Below are 20,799 nucleotides of genomic sequence, written 5' to 3'. Positions count from 1 at the left end.
TCTTGCTCGTTGATAAACCCATATTTTATGATATATTTTGTGTTTAGTTTGAGTGATTTATTCAATCCTTCACCCACTTATTCATATTAATTGCATAGTTTTACTTTCCCTTCCTCATTATGTGATGTATGAGAAAAACATGTTTCCTATGCTTTAAAACTAATTATTTTAATTACCTTTAATTCCATTCGATGCCGGGACTAGTGTGTTGAGTAGTTTCAGATCTTCTAAGGCAGGAATGACTTAAAGGATGGAAAGAAAACATACAAAAATGGAAGGAAAGCACAAAATGGAGTTTCTAAAGAAACTGGCATCCACGCGATCGCATGGGCGACGCGGACGCATGCCAAGCGCGAATCAACAGCGACGCGGCCGCATGACTGACGCGACCGCGCGCCTTAAGCAAAATACATATGATGCGGCCGCATGACTGACGCGACCGCGTGACAAGAAAAGCTTCGAATGACGTGACCGCGTGACCCACGCGGATGCGTGACAGAGGCCACGCACCAGAAATTACAGAAAACGCTCCCAGTGATTTCTGAAGCCCTTTTTGGCCCAAATCCAAGACCAGAAGGCATAGACCAGAGGTTATGAAGTGAGGGAATGCATCCATTCATAGAGAGACGATTTTAGTTTTAGTTTTGATGATTTAGATTTAGTTTAGAGAGAGATTCTCTCTCTCTTTTAGGATTAGAATTTAGGATTTCTCTTAATTTGGGAGTGACTCTCGATCCCAGGTTTAATGTTCCTTTACTTTAAGCTTCTCTTTTACTTTTATTCATTACTTTAGTTGATTATTTACTTTTGCAATTTAGTTTATGAATTCTTCCATGTTACAGACTATTATTTTGGATTAATGTTATTTGAGGTATTTCAGTTAATATTGCTTTCTTTTATTTATTAGTTACAATTATTCCCAATCTGAAGACATTCTTATTCCAGTAGATTTACTTTTTTCCTTTTAGTTTTGGTTAAGAAATCAGTAACTCAGGAGTTATCAAACTCAAACATGCTTGATAATTGTTATCTTTGTTAATTGAATTGAGCTTCAAGAATCCCAATCTTTTCTTAGAAAATAAAATAGGATTCGGAGATCAATCCAATTAATCCCTTGACCTTCCTTTATCTTAGTAAAGGCTAACAAAGTGGAATTAAGATTCAATTATTATCATCATTGATAAGGATAGCCAGGATAGGACCTCTAATTTCTCATACCTTGCCAAAAGTTTATTTACAGTCATTTATTTATTTCACTTGCTATTTAAATTACTTGTTCTTCATTTACTTTAATTGCCACTTAAATTACTTGCTCCTCATTCTCAAAATCCCAATTTACAATCCTCATAGCCAATAATAAATAATAAGAATATACTTCCCTGCAGCTCCTTGAGAAGACGACCTGAAGTTTGAATACTTCGGTTATCAATTTATTTAGGGGTTTGTTACTTGTGACAACTAAAACGTTTGTATGAAAGGACTTTTGAAGGTTTAGAAACTATACTTGCAACGAGGATTTATCCGCAAATTTCTAGACCATGCAAAAGTTCCTCTCATCACTTGTCCTCAAGCAAGTGATAGAGCATAAGAAGAATGAAATGAAAATACAAGAGATACAAGTCCTTATTCAGAGAATTCAAATCCTTGGTTCATGGAGTTTCATGCGTGGCAATTTAGGTTCATGTTCTTGCTGGTTGCTAGGCTATCATATGCTCTTAAATTCTCACTCTATTGCCTTCTTTGAGACTCTAATTCTTGATCCTTAACTTATCTCTATTTTTGTTTTCTTTCCTTCTTTAGAGCTTATTGCTTTCTATAGCTAAGTGTTCTGTGTTGAGACAACTCTCTAGGATAGGCTTTCAGCCAACACTCCCGAACCAGTTGGTTCAAGGTGCTAGGTGTTGAAACACTCCTAAGGACTTAATCACCAAAGTCTCTCCTCAGTACATACACACCACAGGCACATGGTTTGTTATTCATTCCTGAGACCTTGGTGTCCAGCACCTCTTTGGGTTGCTAAATGTTTTGTGAAAAGGTTGCTCTTGATAGTGGACTTTTAGTTGACAATCCCAGGTTAGTTAACCTAAGTTTTCAAGTGATGAAGCACTCCTAAGAACTTACTCATCCAAGCAGATCCTCGCACAAAAACACCACAGACACATGCCTCAAGGTTCAAACTATTGGTGCCTAGCTTTATGTTCTGCTCTTTTCTTTTTTTTTTTCATTCTCTTTTTCTCTTTTTAGGATCTTATTAATTCATTTGTCTCATAGAATGCACTTCAAGCTCATACTTCAAGAGATATCTTAGCCTTGTACCTTACTGATGAACCAACTTAGCTAGCAAATACTACCACAACACTAGAACTTTATTATGCACATTGGATTTCACTCTTGTCTTTCACATCAAATTCTCATAATTTCTTTTATTGAGCTCAAGGACACAGCATACAATTCAAGCAGGATGAAAATAAAGCAGACACTTAGACTAGAAGCCCAAAATGACAATAAAGAAAGACAAACAGAATGTAAAGGTTCATGCAAACAGGGTACAATCATACTTTCAATTAAAGCACTACAAACCAGAAATAGTTAAGTAACAATACAACCTCTTGGTGTCTTCTTATTTCTTCCTTGTCATCATCATCCATAGCTTTTGTATCCTTCTTTATCTCCTTGGATGATGGTGCATAGTTCTTTCAAGAGATTGATTGAATTCTTGCAAAGTTATTGGAGGTTGCTTGTTTCCCAAGCACTTGAGAGATGGTTAGCATGCATGTATGTTTGTGAGCTTCTGAACTCAATCTGGTGTGTGAACACCAAACTTAATTTTTTGCTTAGTTCTGTGTGCAATGAGTTGTATGCATGCAATGTAACATCAGTTGCTTTTTTTTTTCTTAAACAAAGATAAACTGAAAGAAAATTGCAAAGTCAAGTGACTTTTATAGTTGTTTGGGGTTGGTGATTAGTCATGCTGCTGAGGATCATCATGTGGTTAATTGAAATTTATGGTAGAATACCAAACTTAGTATCACACATTTGCTCTTGAATTGTTGACTCATGACATAATCACCTTGGTGTGAAACACCAAACTTAACTCCTTGCAATACAGGGAAATCTACTTAACTATTTTATTGAAATAGATAAGAAAAGAGAGTTACCTCTGGTTGGGTTGCCTCCCAACAAGTGCTCCTTTAACGTCATTAGCTTGACGATTGGTCTTTATCAAGGAGGGTTGTAATGTCTCAGGTCTTCTCCTCTTGCAGTGAATCTGTCTCTGCTTGCCTCTTTGAGAATCTCTACATGCTCCAAGGATAAGATTTTATTGATGATTTACACTTGAGGTAGTTGAGATGGTATCACAGGAAAGTGAGGTGGTATTAGTGGTTGGTGGATCGATATCACTCTGTCCCCTGGAGAAAAATCTTCAGTGGGGATTTTTTTGTTCTTCCCACCTCTTGGCATTTTCTTCCTTCCTTCTTTTGGTGGTGCCTTATTCCTTGTGATCTCTTTGTCAGGAGGGATCTTGTTGATTGTCTCTTTTGAATCTTGAGGTTTCAGCTCCTCCTTGGACTTCTTTGATTGTTGTATTACTTGGACTCCTTGTTTTTCCACCAAGGATGTCTTTGGAGGCTCTGCTTGTGATTCATTGCTTGCTTCCTTCAGGAATACATCCTTGTGATCATCCTTCAAGTCTCTATTCTCTTGTTCAGCTTCATGTGAAGGTTTGAAGACATGAAATGTGAGTTATTCATCATGTATTCTCAATATCAACTCTCCTTCCTCAACATCTATGAGTGCTCTGGCTGTGGCTAAGAATGGTCTTCCTAGAATGATTGGATGAAGATAACTTTCTTCTATTTCCAGAACAACAAAGTCTGTAGGGAGGAAGTACCTTCCTACCTTGACCAGCACATTTTCAACCACTCCTAGTGCTTGTTTTTTGGTCTTGTTAGCCAGTTGAAGAGTTATATCTGTGGATTTTAACTCATTGATTTGTAGCTTCTTCATGAGCGACAGAGGCATTAGATTTATACTCGCTCCAAGATCACAAAACCCTCTGTCAATCATTGTATCCCCTATAGTGCAAGGGATGTGAAAACTCCCTGGATCTTTCTTCTTTGTGGGCAAATCCTTCTGGATGAGGGCACTGCTCTCCTTAGTCATCACTACTGTTTGCCCACCCTTTAAGGTACTCTTCTTGGTTAGCAACTCCTTCATGCACTTAATATATGAGGGCATCTGTTGGAGGGCTTCAATGAAGGGAATGTTGATATGAAGAGATATAAATACATCTAGGAACCTAGAATACGTCTTTTCTTTTTCACCACCCCTAAGTCTCTGAGGGAATGGTGCTTTTGGCCTATAAGGTTTTAGAATTTCCTTCCCCATTGGTTCCCTCATTTGTGCAGAGTCAATTCCTTGTTCTTTCTCTTCCAACCTCTCCTTTAGAACTCCTTGGGTATACTTTGATGTCCTGCTAATTTCTTCCTCCAAAGTTTCCTCACTTCTTAGAGTGATTGCCTTACACTCTTTCCATCTCACATTTTTTGTTTCTCCTCTTGGATTCTTCTTAGTGTCACTTGGAAAACTGTTAGTGAATTTAGGGATTTGTTGAGAAAGGAATCCTACTTAGGATTCAAGCTTCTTGATGGCATCTTCCTGGTTCTTCATATTAGACCTTACTTCCTCTTTGAATGCTCTGTTGTCTTAAAAATCCTTACAAAGTTCTCCAAGTAAGGCCTCAATCCGGGATAATCTATCTTTAGATGGTGGTGGTAAGTTGGAACTTGGAGGTTGAGAATGGCTATTTTGGGTTTGATATGGAGGCTGGAAGAAGTTTTTGTGCGGGGTTTGAGATGGTCTTTGGTTGGAGTGTTGGTAAGTGAAATTGTTGTAATGGTTGGAGTTGTGAGGTCTCTAATCTTGGTTTTGATTTTGCTGGTTTTCCCACCCAAAGTTTGGATGGTTCTTCCAACCAGGATTGTAGGTTTTGGAGTGTGGATCATAGGGTTGTCTTGATGAGTTTCCAGCATAATTAGCTTGCTCCCAATCACCCTCTTCCTTTGCATTCACTCCTTCTTGAGCTGGTGGTTGAGTATTGACTGCTGCAACTTAGTTCCTCTCCATCTGCTTGGTGAGGTCTGCCAATTGCTTGGTGATCAACTTGTTTTGAGCTAGCAATGTATCCATGGGATTTAACTCCATCACTCCTCTATTTGGGTTTCTATTAGAGGCATAGAAGTATTCATTGTTGGCCACAGTTTCTATGATGTATATGGCCTCTTCAATTGTCTTCTTCTTTTTAAGAGAGCCTCTTGAAGAGTTATCTAAGGCCTTCTTTGATTCTTGTGTCAATCCTTCATAGAAAATGTGCAGCTGTACCCATTCATTCAACATGTCCAGAGGACACTTTCTTGTCAACTCCTTGTATCTCTCCTATGCTTCATAGAGAGTTTCTCCATCTTGTTGCCTAAACGTTTGTACCTTAGCCCTCAACCTGTTAACTTTTTAGGGAGGATAAAATCTTGCCAAGAACTTGTTCACCACTTCTTCCCAAGTTGTCAAACTCTCCTTTGAAAAAGACTCTAGCCACTTTGCTGCTTTATCTCTGAGAGAAAAGGGAAACAAAAGCAGTTTGTAGGTGTCAGGGTGAACACCATTGGCCTTCACAGTATCACATATTCTCAAGAATGTGGTTAGATGTTGGTTGGGGTCTTTCTGGGCACTTCCTCCAAATGAGCAATTATTTTGAACAAGGGTGATGAGTTGAGGTTTTAACTCAAAATTATTGGCATGAATGGTTGGTTTTAGGATGCTACTTCCATAGTTTCCTAGGTTTGGGTTGATGAAAGAGCCTAAAACTCTTCTCTCCTGCCCAACATGGTTACCAGCACCTTCTCCAACATGATTATGAACTTCTTCCTCCATAGTAACGTCTAGATCTTCTTCCATAGCTTCCTCTCCAACAATTCCTTTACCTCTTGCTTCCCTCCTTAGTCTAAGGAAGGTCCTATCGGGTTCACTATCAAAAGAAGTTGAGGCTCCTCCTCTTCTACCTGTCATACACTCAGCAAACAGACAAGCAAATATAAGTGAAGGATTCTCTTGTTGAAAATTGTAGTTAGAGTGGTTAGTACAATTGATCAAACAGTTAGTGGATTAGTGTGCTGAAATGTAAATAAGCAATGAGAATATAAATAAGCAAAGGAAAACAAATCAAATTGCTGAAAATGAAAGTAAATGAAAGTAAACAAGCTGAAATGGAACAAATTAACAAGAAAAAAAATGTTCAATCTAGTTATCCTCCAATTTAATCATTGTTAATGCAAAATCAATCTCCGGCAACGGCACCATAAACTCGATGCACGAAAATCTGTATCGCTACAAATTTCCTTCGACAAGTATACCGAATGTTGCCAAGTAAAAACTCACAGTAGAGTGAGGTCGAATCCCACAAGGATTGATTGGTTGAGCAACTTTAATTAGAGGAGTGTTCTAGTTGAACTGAGCAGATTTGAATTGGGAATTGCAGAAATTAAAATGGCAGAAAACATAAATTTTAAGAAATGTAAATGACTGAAGGTAAAAGAGCTGAATGTAAATTGCAGAAAGTAATGGCAGAAAATTAAACTTGAAGAAACTTAAATGGGAATGGGGGTGATGAGCATAAATGTAAACAGCAGAATGTAAAGAATGGGAAGATCAGAGATGGGAGGTTCATTGGGCTCAGGAGATATTGTTTTCTCTGGATCAAGTTCATTCTCATCTCTTTCTCAATCCATGCAACTCATTGATCTCTTGACAATCTTAGGTGATTGAATCCCAATTCCTTGACAATTCAATCTCTCTAAGCTTGAACAATTGCCCAATACCTTGATCTAATTGCTCATGGGAAGAGATGAAGTACGATCACTGATTATACCACATATTTTTCTAAATCAAAGTATTGGTAGGATTATATGTCACTATATCCATCCAACGCCCAATCCGGTCCAACATGAGAAAATATTTCTAGCATGATTTCCTCATTCCTCTTCCAAGGTTCAGAGAAAATCCATGTATGAGCAACTTCTCTTCCAAGACAGTTACTCAATTGGATGAAGATCGAAAGCTTTCAAGTAAGTCAAAGAGAAAGGAAAGAAGAAGAAGAATGAAAACTATGATTGATCCATTGAATTACAATAGAGCTCCCTAACCCAATGAAAATGGGTATAGTTGTTCATAGCTCAATTTTAACAGAAAAGGAAAAAGAAAAGAAAGTACATCTGCTAAAAGAAAAGTACAAAGAAAATGTATTTAGGGTTGCCCAATTAGGATCCCCTGCTTCCCAGCCTTTTCTAACTTAAATTCTATGCTATTTATACACTTTCTTCATTCAGTCTTGAAGTCTTGGATCTGGGCTTTGGCCCTTCTTAAAGCTAGTTGAGAGTGGCTTTTAGTTATGCTGACGTGGTCTTGAGTTAACCAATTTTTATGAGCTTGCATGGGTGCCACTGGAAATGAGCTCAGCATGGACGTTAGTAACTAACGTTGGTGGCCACTAACGTTGGCCAACGTTCCCTTTAAATCATTGAAGAACGTTTGAGGCAACGTTTGTGCACCAACGTTACCACCAATATTGGCCTGGTCACGTGTACGTGTGGCCCACGCGTATGCATCAAAGCTGGATTTTGCCACTTCACGCGTGCGAATCGTCCACGCATGCGCGTCGATGACCAGTTTTCCATGCAATTTTCTCAAAATCTATCAAAAATGTTGGTGGCAACGTTTGGGGCAACATTTGCACACCAACGCTTTCATGGTCATGCGTACGTGTCGCCCACACGTATGCGAGAGTTGCTGTTTTCTGCTTTCACGCGTACGCGTCATCGACGGGTACGCGTCATATCAAAATTCTTCGATCTCCAAAGTGAGCTTTTATCGAAGATGTTGGTGGTAACGTTGGTTCACCAATGTTCCCACCAACGTTAGCACCTCTTTTTCATAACGTTGCCAGCAACGTTGGTGTGTCAACTTTGGCCACCAATGTTGCATATCAAGCCTTGGAACGTTGGTGGCAACGTTGGTGAGCCAACTTTGGCCACCAACGTTGCCTTCTCTGCTTCTTTCTCACCCTTTCTCTGCTTCTCTTCACCTGAAATCAATCAAACAAAGTGCATCAAAGTCTTGCTCTTAATCATGAGATGATGCATCATTCATTTTATCATTCAATCCTTGCATTATTCTCATGAAATTGTCTAGAATTCATAATGTTTGCTTGAATCAAGGTATGAATGCATATTCAACTAAATACTTGCTTATTTTTTCCTAGGAAAATGCATGAAACTACCCTAAAACAAACTAAAAATGGCTTGTGAAACTAGCCAAGATGCCCTGGCATCATGGACTTAATGGGATACATGGCATATAATCCTCTTATATTTGGATAATTAGGATTTCTGTGGCATATAAACTAGAATTGAACTTAACCCTCTAATTGGAATCAAGTTAGCAAGGAATTGGCAGTTGATGAAGGTTAGAGGAGACTAAAAAGTTCTAAGGAATTAGGGTTTAGTCACATATAGTTTGCCATGAATTGAATTTTGCATAATTAAAATAGTTGGTAAGAAAAGTTAATCTGGAAAATAAATATCTCTGAAACCTTAACTGTTTTCTCCATATATTTCACAAACCGTTTACTGCTTACTTTCTGATATTCTGAATTTACTGTTAATGCTTTTGAACTCTCAAAACACTCTTTTCTGTTTATCTAACTAAGTATATCACGTAATCATTATTGCTTAGTCCGTCAATCCTCGTGGGATCGATCCTCATTCACTTGAGGTATTACTTGGTATGATCCAGTGCATTTGCCTGTTAGTTTGTGGGTTATAAATTTCACACCAAGTTTTGGCGCCGTTGCCGGGGATTGATTGTGATTGACAACTATTAGTTGTTTGATTGCTTAGATTAGGCATTTTTGTTTTAATTGTATTTAATTTTTGCTCCTTAATTTTCAAAAATTCTAACTAGTATTTTTCTTTAGTTTCTGAAATTACGTTTGGTGTTACCTAGTTAATTTTATTTTAATTTTTTTGTTCATTTTTTTATAAATTTTGAATTTCCTAGCTTAATCTTAGTTATAATTTTCGAAAGTGTTTGGCTTTAATTAGTTAGTGTTTTATTTTATTTTTTTTACACAGGTTACGTCACTGGGAATTCTCTATACTCTGACATAGAGAATCCCACTTTTTTTGTTTTCTGTCTGTTTATGAGCAAGAACAAAGACAAAGAACCTCTTACAAATTTTGATTCTGAACTTGAAAGAACTTTTAGGCGGCCTTTGCAACATGCTAGACTTTACAAGGCTAGTGAAAATCTGAGTTAGATCTTTGAAAAGGAAGCTGCAGAATCCACTATGGATCATAATCGTGCTGTTAATGCCAATGTGGGAATTCCAAATGAGAATGAACAAAGAAGAGTGTTCGGCTCATACACTACTCCCAATCCAGATCTCTATGGGAAAAGTATTGTGGTGCCTCCTATAGTTGCAAACCATTTTGAACTGAAGCCTGGACACTTAGGATAAGGTGGTCACTGAATTTTTGTGTAAATTTTTCCCACCACAAAAGCTGACTAAGCTAAGGGTGGAGGTTCAGACCTTCAGGTAGAAAGATGGTGAGACCCTCTATGAAGCCTATGAGAGATACAATCTGCTGACCAAGCAATGCCCTCCTGACATGTTTTCTAAATGGACTCAGCTGGAGATCTTTTATGAGGGCTTATGTGAAATGTCCAAGATGTGTTTAGATAATTCTGCAGGTGGTTCATTGCACATGAAGAAGACACCTGAGGAGACTACTGAGCTTATTGAGTTAGTTGCTAACAACCAATATCTCTACTCATCTAACAGGAATCCTGTGAACTCTAGAACCCCTTAGAAAAAAGGCATTTTGGAAGTAGAGGCTTTGGATGCTCTTCTTACTTAGAACAAAATTTTGTCTCAGCAGATGAATATGATTGCTCAACAATTGAGTGGGATGCAGGTTTCAGCTGCTAATACTCAGAATTTCCCTCAAGAGGCTCCTTATAACATGACTGGTAGCTCTATGCAAGGTGAGAATTATGATTATGCTCAATCTTCTTCTGAACAGGTCAATTACATGGGGAATGCTCCTAGAAACCCCAATAATGATCCAAATGCTAAGACCTATAATCAGGGATGGAGAAATCACCCAAATCTGTGGTGGAGAGAGCAACTTCAGAGACCACATAATTTTAACAATAATTCTCAGGGCAGTTTTCAGTAGAATAATTATAATAACTGCCAGTTTCAGTCTCATCAACAATAAGCACCTCAGCAGGCAAATTTTCAACCCCATAAGAACACTGATTTGGAAGCACTACTGGCTAGTTTTATACAGGATAATAGAGCTTCACTCAGAAACTTGGAGGTGCAAGTAGGCCAGTTGAGCAAGCAAGTACCTGAGAGGCCTCCATATACACTTTCTAGTGATACAGTGGTGAATCCAAGAGAAGATTGCAAGGCCATTCAATTGAGAAGTGATAAAGTAGCTGGTTCTGAGACTACGGTCAATGAGGAGCTAGTTGAAAAGAAGCTCCAGAGGAGAAGAAAGAAGAGGTGGAGCACGTCTCCCTTAGGGGTGCAGATAATCCATTCCCATTCTCTCTTGACACTCATCTTACACCTGAGTACAAACCTAAAATTCTATATCCTCAAAGACTTTTGAAGGCTTCCAAAGGCAAGCAATTTTCTAGATTTTTAGAAGACTTCAAGAAGCTTCAAATCAACATTCCTTTTGCTAAGGCTCTTGAGCAAATGCCTCTCTATGCTAAATTCATGAAATAATTTTTGACTAACAAGAGGAATTGGAAGGAAAATGAGACAGTGGTATTAACAAAGGAATGCAGTACTATTATTCAACATAACCTTCCTGAGAGGATGCAGGACCCATGAAGCTTTATAATTCTTTGCACCATTGGAGATGTCACTATTCAGAGAGCTTTGTGTGATCTTGGAGCTAGCATCAACCTCATGCCACTTTTAGTGATGACAAAGCTCAAAATTGAGGAGGCAAAATCCACTCGTATTTCTCTTCAACTTGCTGATCTTTCTATTAAAATTTCTATGGGGGTTGTTGAGGATTTACTTGTGAAAGTAGGGCCATTTATTTTTTCTGCTGATTTTGTCATATTGGATATGGAAGAGGATAAGAAGTCCTCTATTATTTTTGGAAGACCTTTTTTTGCTATAGACAGAGCTTTGATTGATGTGCAAAAGGGTGAATTAACCTTGAGGGTCAATGAAGAACAGGTGGTCCTTAATGTGTTTGAAGCTATTAAACACTCTAATGATTCTGAGGGGTGCATGAGAGTTGATGTTGTTGAACCATGATGACATGTCATCATGTCATATTGTTTTATGCATTTTTATACAAGAAATTGATGATTTGTGCTTAGATATTGAAAGATTTTGTGCTTAAATGGTATATTTTCATGATCTTTTGATTTTATAAATTTTGTAGGAAATAAGTGGAAAAAGAAGCAAAATAGCACAAAATAAGCTAAGAGGAAGAAAAGAGAAATTTTGGGACACGCTTTGAAACCTTAGGCCACACTTTTAAAAGCGTGGCCCATGACCATGAAGCCTTGACACATGCATCAATGCCGTATGCATGCATGCATTAATTCATGAAAATGCAATTGGCAAATGAATGCTTTAACGTTAATGCATTAAGCATTATTAAATAAAGCCATACATTTCTAATTTGCAAATAAATGCCTTAATGTTAAATGCATTAAGCATCATTACTTAAAGTCATGGAAGCATGCATGCATGAAGCATTTAATCATTAATGCATATGCCAAATGAATTTATGCAATGACCGACATTATTAAAGAAGCTAATGAAAGCATGTATTTCATTTTAATGCCGTTAAAACAAATTTGCCAATGCATTAGCAATTAATTAATAAAGCCAATGATTTAATGAAAGCATGAGAATGAACGCAATGATACGGCATTAAGGAATTTATGAAAGCATGCATTATTAAATCAATGCCAAGGCGTGAAAATAAAGCATGCATGCATTCAATTAATTAATACCATCATGCATTGGCATTATTTAATGGATGGAATGAGAGCTCAAGCAAGGAGCAGCGTTCATGCAAGGGAGAGCTACGTTTGAAGATGTAATGGAGTGCTCATACAAGGAATCAAAGGAAGCAAGGTGCTACGTTAACTTAGTTGCCTTTTCCGTGGGCCTCAGCAAAACAAAAACAAGGCGTGCCATCAAGGAATGGGGCAGCCAGGATTCGAACCAAGCACACAAGGGAGTGCTATGCGCTACACCAAGCAAGGAAGCATCCAAAATGGCTTCATTGGGATTCGAAATGGAAAACAAGAAGGGGCCTTGCACAAACAAAAGGCGCTGCGTTAGGAGTTTTAACTGAGCGCTACTCCACTTTGCCAAGGAAATTGGCACCGAATTGCATCCACCAAGGCTCGAAGGGGGAACTTCCACTAAAAAGCAAAAGGGGCGCTCAGTTAACTTTGTTAACTTAGCGCTATGAAGGCACACACAAGGAGGCCTGTCACGCACCAAAACTGAAGGCCAAAGGCAAGGATTGAGCACTCAGTTACCTTATTTAACTGAGCAGTCCCCTGGAAGGACACCAAACCAACTTGAACCAAGCAACCTTGACCCATTCCTCCAAACCAATTGAACCAAGGCCAACCGGACCCATCTCTCTTCAAATCCAAAGCAAGCAAAGCCCACATCATCACTCAAAGGCACAAGAACAAGCTAGGTTAGAAATTTCATTTAATTGTAATTTTTTTCAATTTCAATTTCATTTTTAGTTTGTAAAGCCTATATAAAGGCATCAATTCTATTTCATTAAAAAGGCTGGTTCCAAGAGGGAGCAAGTAGAATAGAGAGCTCTTTTTAGTTTTCCTTTTTTTTGAATTTGAAAGATTGGAGATCAAATCTAAATTTTGCTTTCTGGTTCTCATTCTACTTCTTCTGCAACTTCTACTTTCTTTCTGATTTGGATTTTTGGAGCTCTGATTGGAGAATTCTCTTGAATCTCTTCATCGTTGAGTTTCCTCATGATTTCTTTGTTTATGATTTCAAGAATTAAAGATCTGATCTCAATTGTCTCTTTGAACTTCATTCTAAAGCAAGTTTTCATTTCTGTTTTAGTTCTTTTTTGCAATTTATCATTTCTGTTTAGATCTTCTGCAATTCTCATCTACAAATTCACTTTCTGAAGTTTTCCATTTGAGCTTACTGTGATCTTGATTTATTTTCCTGCAATTTATAATTTCTGCAATTATTCTAAGTCTTGATTTACTGCTCTCTTTAAATTCCCTGCACCCAATCCCCTTTACATTTGATGTAATTTATATTTTTTGTCATTTAAGATTCTGTCAATTTACATTCCTTGTTCTTTAAGTTTCTGCTCATTTACTTTTTGCAAATTTAAATTCACTGTCATTTACCTTCTGTTGGCTACATTTCATTCAATTCACCATTGTTAGCTTGACTAAACTAATCACCCACTAAAGTTGCTTGATCCATCAATCCCTGTGGGATCGACCTCACCTAAAGTGAGTTATTACTACTTGATGCGACCCGGTACACTTGCCGGTGAGTTTAGGTGTTGGAATCCGATTTCAACCCATCAAGTTTTTGGCGCCGTTGCCGGGGATTAATTTAGATCAACAATGATTAAGTGTGTGAGAGGTCTAGATCAATCATTTTCTTTGTTTTGTTCTCTGTTTTAGGTTGAAACCAAGGTGTTTGTGCTTTTTCCTCACTAAGAAATTCTTCTCTATGAGATGAATTTCAAATTTCAATGGTGTTGTGTTTTACAAAATTCAAATGGAGTTCAACTCATCTTATGATTAAATAAATTTTATGGGATATTACCCACCATCACCAATCTCTAATGGTGGCTGGGAATATCACCAGGAAAATACAAATTCTGAGCACTCCAATTCATGGAGATTTGCTTCAGAACCACAAGATGAGCAAGAGAACCATATGGGATACCAACTACCACCACAAAATAATTCATATCATTATCCTCATGGTGGATGAGAGTATCACCAAAGAATGACAGAGCATGAACACCTCCTAGAGCCACAAAGTGACTCATACTATGATGACAATTACACAAACCGTGGCTGGGAAGGAAATTTCAATGATTCATGTTCCATTCATCAAGAGACATCGTCCCTGGAGTATACTCTCAATAAAGTCATGAAAAATTGTCTACCCTCACTTTCCAGTTTCTCATTTGAAAGTTCTTCATCACTTGATTATGCCTCAACACAAAGTTTTCTCAAAGATCCATACAAATCATCCCACCAATCACACAACTCATTCCACACCCCTCAATACAACTTCACCACAACACATCCATGTCACCAAAATTACTCTCAACCTTTATCTCTTGAACTAGCAGTTGAGAATTACCTTCAATGGTCCAAAGAACCCTTAGAAAGCCGATGCCAAGCCATTGAAATACACAGACAACTCATGGAAAGACACACACAATCCCAATCCTGGAAAGAAATCCTCTTCAAGAAGATGAATGGGCCCTTAGAGCAAATAAGGAGAAACTTAGAACCATCAAACAGTGAGGATGAAGAACAATTTGTGGTGAAGAAGTAGAAAAACAAGAACAAAAGGTCCCTGTGTTAAGTGAAATTGCACTGAAGGATGAGGGACATGAGCCAAGGATTTTACATTCACAAAAGCTACTTGAGGTGACAATGAAACATAAAGATTCCCTCCCAAAGGAATTAATGGAAAATCATGAAGAAGAAATAGAGGAAGATACTCAAGAGAATTCACACTCAAGTGAAGTAGAGAAGTGCATAGAAGAAGAGCTCATTGAACCACCATTGCAAGGAACTCTTGATAAAGACAAAAATCTAATAATCACACAGCAACCAAGTCTTGATATCCAAGAAGTGAAAGCAACTAACAAGAGCACCAATCCTGTCTCTGATCCAGCAAGCAAGCTCAATCAAGCCATTTACAAAAGGAAGCTTGCTGAGGAGAGGCCAAGACAAGGGACAAGGGCTGAGTCTTCTCCCCCCTTGAGGTCATTCCTCTTAACAAACTGGAAGAAGAGGAAGAAAGTGAACAACATGTCAACCATAGGTAACATTTCTCTTCTCTGCTTTGTTTTCTTTCTTTGCTTTGTTTAAATTCAATAAATTGGCATATGGTTACATTCTAAGTTTGGTGTTGCCATGCAACACTTTATTTTCAATCCCTCTAGATGATTGCATCAATTCTAAAGTGTCACACTGAGATTCTAAGTTTGGTGTGCCACTTAATTCTCTATGCAAGAAATCCAGCAACACCACTTGTCTGCATAATCATAATGCCTTTGCAGTGTTAACTTTCTTTTGGTTTGACACTTTATTATTCTGTTTACTTTAGTTATTTCTTTGTTTTTAATGCTTTCACTTATTTTGCTTCTTAACTGTTTTTGTTAATACATCACCAAGAGATCCTTATTCATGACAAATTCTTAGCTTGGTGATTGTACTTAACATATAACAATTTCATTTGCTTAGTTTTAATTCAAATAAATTGACATATGGTTGCATTCTAAGTTTGGTGTTGCTATGCAACAAAAATTTATTTCCAATCCATACTGGATACTTGCATCAATTCCAAGTGAGAGTGTCACGCTAAGTTTGGTGTGCCACTTACTTTCTTTATGCAATGTATCATGCATACTCTCTTATGTTTGCAATCACAATGTCTCTGTCTCTTGTGCCCTGATTGTTATCTTTAATTTTGCTTACTTAAAACACATGTACTGCTAACATTTCATTGTGTAAGACATTCATGATCCATCTTAGCCCCATAGCCATTGTTCTAATTATTGCTTGAGGATGAGCAAGCATTCTGAGTGTTGGTATGGGAAGAAGGAAGAATAGAAGGAAAAGGACAACAGTAGAGAAGATGAATTACAAGGTTGTAAAGTTCTTTTTCCTCTCCTTTGTTTCCAGCACTTTCAATTGCATGATTGTCTTCATCTTCTCTGTTTACATGTGTGTATGAATAAGCATAGCCTGCATCTTGATTTGTAACATGTTGCCATACCATTATAACTACCAACTTGAGTTTTGTAAAGTGCAAAGCAATAAAGCATCATGATCATAAACAAACAAGGAATTAAAGAAGAATTTAGCATGTGCATACAAGTATTGGAAGACTAGTATGGTCAATTATTGCTCAATTGCATTAGATCTTATTTAATTGAAGTTTTCATCTAGGACATTTTGTGAAATCTTTTGAAATCATGAAAACCTTGAAGAAGCAATTGCAAATTAAGACAAGAAAGAAAAAAGGGAAAGAATGAGAAAGCCGAAGGCTCTGAGTACCAATGACAATTCAATTGTTAAGTTCTTGTGGTGTTTATGTATCAAGCAAAAAGCTTGAAAATAAAACACTTAGAAGTCAAGGTTAGGCTCAAAGTGCAAAAAGCACTCCCTCAAAGCTCAAGGCTCTGAGCATCAATGATTAGAGAGTCAAGAAAAGAAAAAAATGAGTTTAATAAAGTCCTCTAATTAAATGCTTGTGGTGCTTATGTATCAAGTGGTAATACTTGAAAACAAAGCATTTAGAGTCGTAGTTTTGTTATCAACTCATGGGGCAAAGCACCCAAAAGGAGAAGCTAATAAGAAAATCAAAAGCTTGCTTCAAGGAAGAAGTATAAGGAAAAGATTTCATAAATTGAGCTAGATAGAAGCATCAATCATTTATATTTCTTTTGTGATTGTGGCATGCATAGAAAACTAGCCAACCATGAACATTGAGTTGCTTTTCTTCTTATCTTGGATTGTCAATCTTAATTGCATGATTCTTTTCTTGCTTGGGGACAAGCAAGGTTTAAGTTTGGTGTTGTGATGACATGTCATCATGTCATGTTTTTCTATATTTTTTCATACAAAAAATTGATGATTTGTGCTTAGATATTGAGAGCTTTTGTGCTTAAATGGTATATTTCCTTGATCTTTTGATTTTATAAATTTTGTAGGAAATAAGTGAAAAAAGAAGCAAAATAGCACAAAATAAGCTAAGAGGAAGAAAAGAGGAATTTTGGGGCAAGCTTTGAAGTTTGAGCACGCTTTGGAACCTTAGGCCACGCTTTTAAAAGCGTGGCCCATGACCATGAAGCCTTGACACATGCATCAATGCCGTATGCATGCATGCATTAATTCATGAAAATACAATTGGCAAATGAATGCTTTAACATTAATGCATTAAGCATTATTAAATAAAGCCATACATTTCTAATTGGCAAATAAATGCTTTAACGTTAAATGCATTAAGCATCATTACTTAAAGTCATAGAAGCATGCATGCATGAAGCATTTAATCATTAATGCATATGCCAAATGAATTTATGCAATGACCGACATTATTAAATAAGCTAATGAAAGCATGCATTTCATTTTAATGCCGTTAAAACAAATTGGCCAATGCATTAGCAATTAATTAATAAAGCCAATGATTTAATGAAAGCATGAGAATGAATGCAACGGCATTAAGGAATTTATGAAAGCATGCATTATTAAATCAATGTCAAGGCGTGAAAATAAAGCATGCATGCATTCAATTAATTAATACCATCATGCATTGGCATTATTTAATGGATGGAATGAGAGCTCAAGCAAGGAGTAGCGTTCATGCAAGGGAGAGCTACGTTTGAAGATGTAATGGAGCGCTCATACAAGGAATCAAAGGAAGTAAGGCGCTACGTTAACTTAGTTGCCTTTTTCGTGGGCCTCAGCAAAACAAAAACAAGGCGTGCCATCAAGGAATGGGGCAGCCAGGATTCAAACTAAGCACACAAGGGAGTGCTATGCACTACACCAAGCAAGGAAGCATCCAAAATGGCTTCACTGGATTCGAAATGGGAAACAAGAAGGGGCCTTGCATAAACAAAAGGTGCTGCGTTAGGAGTTTTAACTGAGCGCTACTCCACTTTTCCAAGGAAATTGGCACCGAATTGCATCTACCAAGGCTCAAAGGGGGAGCTTTCACTAAAAAGCAAAAGGGGCGCTCAGTTAACTTTGTTAACTTAGTACTATGAAGGCACGCACAAGGAGGCTTGTCACGCACCAAAACTGAAGGCCAAAGGCAAGGATTGAGCGCTTAGTTACCTTATTTAACTGAGCGGTCCCCTGGAAGGACACCAAGCCAACTTGAACCAAGCAACCTTGACCCATGCCTCCAAACCAATTGAACCAAGGCCAACCGGACCCATCTCTCTTCAAATCCAAAGCAAGCAAAGCCCACATCATCACTCAAAGGCATAAGAACAAGCTAGATTAGGAATTTCATTTAATTGTAATTTGTTTTCAATTTCAATTTTATTTTTATTTTGTAAAGCCTATATAAAGGCATCAATTCTATTTCCTTAAAAAGGCTGGCTCCAAGAGGGAGCAAGTAGAATAGAGATCTCTTTTTAGTTTTCCTTTTCTTTGAATTTGAAGAATTGGAGATCAAATCTGAATTTTGCTTTCTGGTTCTCATTATACTTCTTCTGCAACTTCTACTTTCTTTCTGATTTGGATTTTTAGAGCTCTGATTGGAGAATTCCCTTGAATCTCTTCATCATTGAGTTTCCTCGTGATTTCTTTGTTTCTGATTTCAAGAATTAAAGATCTGATCTCAATTGTCTCTTTGAACTTCATTCTAAAGCAAGTTTTCATTTCTGTTTTAGTTCTTTTTTGTAATTTATCATTTCTGTTTAGATCTTCTGCAATTCTCATCTACAAATTCACTTTCTGAAGTTTTCCATTTGAGCTTACTATGATCTTGATTTATTTTTCTGCAATTTATAATTCCTGCAATTATTCTAAGTCTTGATTTACTGCTCTCTTTAAATTCCCTGCACCCAATCTCCTTTACATTTGATGCAGTTTATATTTCTTGTCATTTAAGATTCTGTCAATTTACATTCCTTGTTTTTTAAATTTCTGCAAATTTAAATTTACTGTCATTTACCTTCTGTTAGCTACATTTCAATCAATTCACCAATGTTAGCTTGACTAAACTAATCATCCACTAAAGTTTCTTGATCCATCAATCCCTGTGGGATCGACCTCACTCTAAGTGAGTTATTACTACTTGATGCGATCCGGTACACTTGCCGGTGAGTTTAGGTGTTGGAATCTGATTTCAACCCATCAAACCACTTGTTCAAGAGGTACTAGAAGCTGAGGTGCTTGTTGATATTTTGGACCCTCTCTCTGAGAATGAATTATTTGAGATTGATGATTCCCCACCTCAGAAGGACATAGCTAGCACGCCTAAGGTGGATGGAGAAATTCCTAAGCTTGAGCTCAAGCCTTTGCCTCTTTCTTTGAAATATGTGTTCCTAGGTGAAAATGATTCATATCCAGTGATTATTAGCTCTTCCTTGAAACCTGGTGAGGAAGAGGCGCTGATTACAGTGCTTAAGAGCCATAAAACAGCTCTTGGGTGGACCATTGGTAATTTAAAGGGGATTAGTCCAACCAAGTGTATGCACAAGATCCTTCTTGAAGATGATGCTAAACCGGTTGTGCAACCATAAAGGAGACTCAATCCAACTATGAATGAGGTAGTCAAAAAAGAGATAATGAAACTATGGGAACCCGGCATCATATACCCTATTTCTGACAGCCCTTGGGTGAGTTCTGTGCAGGAAGTTCCCAAGAAAGGAGGGATGATAGTTATAAAAAATGACAAGAATGAGCTAATTCCTACAAGGACCATCATAGGATGGTGAATGTGCATAGACTATAGGAGGCTCAACACTGCTACAAGGAAGGATCACTTCCCTCTGCCTTTCATTGATCAGATGCTTGAGAGGTTAGCTGGTCATGTTTTTTATTGTTTTTTAGATGAATATTCTGGATATAACCAAATTGCAGTGGACCCTCAAGATCAAGAGAAGACGGCATTCACATATCCTTTTGGAGTATTTGCTTACCGGAGAATGCCATTTGGACTCTGTAATGCCCCAACAACTTTTCAGAGGTGTATGCTTTCAATTTTTTTTGATATGGTTGAAAAGTTTATTGAGGTATTTATAGATGATTTTTTTGTTTTTGGTAATTCTTTTGAATCATGCCTTAAGCATTTATCTCTGGTCTTGAAATGGTGTTAAGAATCAAACCATGTTTTAAATTGGGAGAAATGTCACTTTATGGTCACAGAAGGTATTATTCTTGGACAGCAAATTTCAAGCATGGAAAATGAGGTTGATAGAGCCAAGGTGGAGGTAATTGAAAAATTACCACCGCCGACTATTGTTAAGGAAGTCAGGAGTTTCTTGGGTCATGCAGGATTTTATAGAAGATTTATAAAGAATTTTTCTAAAATTGCTAAACCATTGAGCAACCTACTGTTTGCTGATGTTCCTTTTGTATTTGATACTGAATGTCTGTATGATTTTGAAACTCTGAAAGCAGATCTTACCTCTGCTCCCATCATAGCTCCCTGTGACTGGGATTTGCCATTTGAATTAATGTGTGATGCTAGTGATTATGCTATAGGAGTTGTTTTAGGACAGAGGCAAGGCAAGCTTATGCATGTCATTTACTATGCTAGTCGTGTATTAAATGATGCTCAAAAGAATTACACAACTATATAAAAAGAATTATTAGCTATTGTGTAGCTGTTGATAAGTTTAGGTCCTATTTAATTGGTTCTAAGGTTATTGTTTATACAGATCATGCTACTTTGAAGTACCTTCTAACCAAACAGAATTCTAA

General features: G+C 37.4%; 1 pseudogene; it reads right to left on the bottom strand.

The window, feature by feature from the left end:
- Positions 1-4,389, bottom strand: part of LOC112786005 (heat shock protein 90-6, mitochondrial-like) — a 29,477-nt pseudogene extending 25,088 nt beyond the window's left edge.
- Positions 4,390-20,799: the final 16,410 nt, after the last annotated feature.

This window comes from Arachis hypogaea, chromosome 20, assembly GCF_003086295.3.
Source record: "Arachis hypogaea cultivar Tifrunner chromosome 20, arahy.Tifrunner.gnm2.J5K5, whole genome shotgun sequence".
NCBI lineage: Eukaryota > Viridiplantae > Streptophyta > Magnoliopsida > Fabales > Fabaceae > Arachis > Arachis hypogaea.
This window is presented reverse-complemented; position numbering and strand designations above follow the sequence as displayed.